Source organism: Taurulus bubalis (genome assembly GCF_910589615.1).
Source record: "Taurulus bubalis genome assembly, chromosome: 2".
NCBI lineage: Eukaryota > Metazoa > Chordata > Actinopteri > Perciformes > Cottidae > Taurulus > Taurulus bubalis.
This window is the reverse complement of record NC_136590.1, coordinates 46,406,589-46,411,588: the sequence shown is the minus strand read 5'-3', so window position 1 is coordinate 46,411,588 and position 5,000 is coordinate 46,406,589. Positions and strand designations below refer to the sequence as shown.

General features: G+C 44.7%; 1 protein-coding gene across 1 annotated transcript in view; it reads right to left on the bottom strand.

The window, feature by feature from the left end:
* The window catches only part of LOC306753656 (glutamate receptor ionotropic, delta-1-like), a gene marked incomplete at both ends in the record, with an annotated part of 299,744 nt that overhangs the window by 193,699 nt on the left and 101,045 nt on the right, over positions 1 to 5,000 (bottom strand). The gene's annotated exons all lie outside the window — the stretch shown is intronic.

Genomic DNA, 5,000 nt, shown 5'->3' with positions numbered 1-5,000 from the left:
GACAACCTCCAAAAACTAAGAAAGGAACAAGAAAGTAAATCTCTGAAAACAAAGATGGCGAGCTACAGATACAAAGATGGCGAGCTACAGAAACAAAGATGGCGACTAAGAGCCGATGTTCAGACGTAGAAGGGAAGAGCTAAACAACTCAAGGTCTTGAAGGAGGAAATGAGGAGGAGCTGGGTTCCGTTGCGATGGAGGTCTGATGTTTGACACAACGCCAACAGAAAGACACAAGCTAGCGTTCTGCGACACAAAGTCAGACGCACAAGGCGAAGGGTTTGCTCCGCAGTTCACCTGAACGCACCACGCGGGTGAAACACGCGATACGATGATGTCACCTGTCATGTTGTTGGCCTGTATGACTGTTTTCAGACATCTTATAGACGCAACACTGGAGGAATTGTTGCTGCAACTGATACAAATATTGATACAACAGGCGATGAAAGTTCCACATGAATTACATGAAGCGTTGAGTTTCTCACTCTGCTCGTGTCACACGCGGCTCATTGGCGTTGGATAATAAATGACACAAGGGGACGCACAATCTCATGTAGGAGGTCGCCTCACACACACACACACACACACACACACACACACACACACACACACACACACACACACACTAATCTTAACACTGTACCTGCTCCTGCACGCAATCTCAGTGCGACGAAATGAATCATGATCCCTGGTTCCATCTAATCCACATCAAAGAAACAAATTCTGTTTAATCCCCTCGCCACCAACTGCAGTGTGTGTGTGTGTGTGTGTGTGTGTGTGTGTGTGTGTGTGTGTGTGTGTGTGTGTGTGTGTGTGTGTGTGTGTGCAGAGGACTTTGATAACCTGATCACAGCAGCTGATAACACCGTAACCCTCTAGCCTGCGTGTGTTCAGAGGTGGACAAAATAACAGAAACACTTTTTGTACTACGACTGAATACTTCTACTCAGCTGGTACCTTTTGTACTACGACTGAATACTTCTACAACTACTGGTACCTTTTGTACTACGACTGAATACTTCTACAACTACTGGAACCTTTTGTACTACGACTGAATACTTCTACTTAGCAGGTACCTTTTGTACTACGACTGAATACTTCTACTCAGCTGGTACCTTTTGTACTACGACTGAATACTTCTACTCAGCTGGTACCTTTTGTACTACGACTGAATACTTCTACTCAGCTGGTACCTTTTGTACTACGACTGAATACTTCTACTCACCTGGTACCTTTTGTACTACGACTGAATACTTCTACTCACCTGGTACCTTTTGTACTACGACTGAATACTTCTACTCACCTGGTACCTTTTGTACTACGACTGAATACTTCTACTCACCTGGTACCTTTTGTACTACGACTGAATACTTCTACAACTACTGGTACCTTTTGTACTACGACTGAATACTTCTACTCAGCTGTACTTCAGCTCTCAGTCTGCAGCTCTTCTCTTCTTCTCTGCTGAATAATTGAATCAGCTGTCATCCATCACGAGTCTGACTGAGAACTTTCTCACTTCCTCCTCTTCCTCCTCTTCCTCCTCTTCCTCCTCTTCCTCCCCCCGCTGTGTGCTTTGCTGCTATTAATAAAACGCATGACGGCGTGTCATGAGCTGACCGACGTCTTCCTCCTTCATCTGCGGATCACAACTCTTCTGCTCCTTTGTGCGTTCTTTTCCACGTTAAAAATAAAGAAATATAAAAAAGTGATGAAAGATTCTCAAAACGACCTACTTTCTTCTCCTCCGCCTCGCTTCTTTCTTTCTTTTTTGACTTCCTCAAAAGAGCGTTAAAACAAAGCGCCGTCTCCAGATGACAGAGGCGGGTTATTTCCGTCTCTCGCACGGATCTTTGGCCTCCGCTTACGTAACGCTGCTACACAGCTACACAACTACACAGCTACACAACCACACAGCTACACAACTACACAGCTACACAGCTACACAACTACACAACTACACAGCTACACAACCACACAGCTACACAGCTACACAACTACACAACTACACAACTACACAGCTACACAACTACACAGCTACACAACTACACAACTACACAACTACACAGCTACACAACTACACAGCTACACAACTACACAACTACACAGCTACACAACCACACAGCTACACAGCTACACAACTACACAACTACACAACTACACAGCTACACAACTACACAGCTACACAACCACACAGCTACACAGCTACACAGCTACACAACTACACAGCTACACAACTACACAGCTACACAACTACACAGCTACACAGCTACACAGCTACACAACTACACAGCTACACAACTACACAGCTACACAACTACACAGCTACACAACTACACAACTACACAGCTACACAACTACACAGCTACACAACTACACAACTACACAACTACACAGCTACACAACTACACAGCTACACAGCTACACAGCTACACAACTACACAGCTACACAGCTACACAGCTACACAACTACACAACTACACAGCTACACAACTACACAGCTACACAGCTACACAACTACACAGCTACACAACTACACAACTACAAAGCTACACAACTACACAGCTACACAACTACACAGCTACACAGCTACACAGCTACACAACTACACAGCTACACAACTACACAGCTACACAACTACACAACTACACAGCTACACAACTACACAGCTACAAAGCTACACAACTACACAGCTACACAACTACACAACTACACAACTACACAGCTACACAACTACACAACCACACAGCTACACAGCTACACAACTACACAACTACACAGCTACACAACTACACAGCTACACAACTACACAACTACACAACCACACAGCTACACAACTACACAGCTACACAACTACACAACTACACAACCACACAGCTACACAACTACACAACTACACAGCTACACAGCTACACAACTACACAACCACACAGCTACACAACTACACAACCACACAGCTACACAGCTACACAACTACACAACTACACAGCTACACAACTACACAGCTACACAGCTACACAACTACACAACCACACAGCTACACACACAACTACACAACCACACAGCTACACACACAACTACACAACAACAACGCATCAACAACAACGTCTTTCTTTCTGGGTCATTTAGATGCACGAGCGGCGCCGCCGGCTGTGATGAAGCTCTGCAGCTCCACTGTCGGCAGTGGAAGCAGTGGAAGCGGTGAAGGCCAGAGCCTCCACCGCTTCATTATTCATCTGGCCTTTCATCCCTTTGTTGGCTTATTCATGAGCCTCACACAGGTGGGCTGCAGCAGAGGAGAGGAGGTCAGAGGAGCAGGAGGGAGGAAGGGAGGAGAGGAAGGGAGGAGAGGAAGGGAGGAGAGGAAGGGAGGAGAAGCTCTGCTCTAATGTGACGTGTTTGACATTTAGACTTAAATGTGTCCATTAAGAAAACTTCACTTTGCTGCTGTTTGATTGCTTGATTGACAGCTGTCAAAACTAAAAATGATCTCCGTCATGAACATGGCAAAGGCTCTGGAAGGAAACAATCCGTTCCATTATTTAGGTCTGTTGTTCTTCATAACTCGTCTTCCTTCGTTCTGGAGGAAAGAAACATTTATTTTATACTTTGTCTGTTAGATTTCTGCTAAATTCTACAAAGTTGCCGTTTCATAACGTCATGAAACTACAATAAATCCTCTTAATGTGAGTGATGAAGTGGTGATAACTATGAGTTCATGTGTTCACCCTCTTCATCATGATGTCATGTCCCTAAACGTCTCTTTAAAGAGGTTTGTTCACACATTCATAACCTCATTCATAAAGCTTCACTCTTTCATCCCTTCATACATTGTGAGCCAGTGAGAGGCGGGACCATGAAAGCAGTGGAGGTGAAGCTGAAGCGGCGCAGTGGAAGTGTTGGCGGCGCTAAACGAGGAGGGACGCGACCATCTGTCCCTCCGGCCGGCCTCAGGTCTGTCTGCACGTCCTCGTTATGCATGAGTGTCAGCTGGGATTGTATCTTTTGGGTCACATCCCTTCAGGTAGAAGCTGTGAAGATAGAAGCTGAAGGTAGAAGCTGAAGATAGAAGCTGAAGGTAGAAGCTGAAGGTAGAAGCTGAAGATAGAAGCTGAAGATAGAAGCTGTGAAGATAGAAGCTGTGAAGATAGAAGCTGAAGATAGAAGCTGAAGGTAGAAGCTGTGAAGATAGAAGCTGTGAAGATAGAAGCTGAAGGTAGAAGCTGAAGATAGAAGCTGAAGATAGAAGCTGAAGATATAAGCTGAAGATAGAAGCTGTGAAGATAGAAGCTGTGAAGATAGAAGCTGAAGATAGAAGCTGAAGGTAGAAGCTGAAGGTAGAAGCTGAAGGTAGAAGCTGTGAAGGTAGAAGCTGTGAAGGTAGAAGCTGTGAAGGTAGAAGCTGAAGGTAGAAGCTGTGAAGATAGAAGCTGAAGGTAGAAGCTGAAGATAGAAGCTGTGAAGATAGAAGCTGTGAAGATAGAAGCTGAAGGTAGAAGCTGAAGGTAGAAGCTGTGAAGATAGAAGCTGAAGGTAGAAGCTGAAGATAGAAGCTGAAGATAGAAGCTGAAGATAGAAGCTGAAGGTAGAAGCTGAAGGTAGAAGCTGACGGTAGAAGCTGAAGGTAGAAGCTGAAGATAGAAGCTGAAGGTAGAAGCTGAAGGTAGAAGCTGAAGATAGAAGCTGAAGATAGAAGCTGAAGGTAGAAGCTGAAGATAGAAGCTGAAGGTAGAAGCTGAAGGTAGAAGCTGAAGGTAGAAGCTGAAGATAGAAGCTGAAGATAGAAGCTGAAGGTAGAAGCTGAAGGTAGAAGCTGAAGGTAGAAGCTGTGAAGGTAGAAGCTGAAGATAGAAGCTGTGAAGGTAGAAGCTGTGAAGGTAGAAGCTGAAGGTAGAAGCTGTGAAGATAGAAGCTGAAGGTAGAAGCTGAAGATAGAAGCTGAAGATAGAAGCTGAAGATAGAAGCTGAAGATAGAAGCTGAAGATAGAAGCTGAAGATAG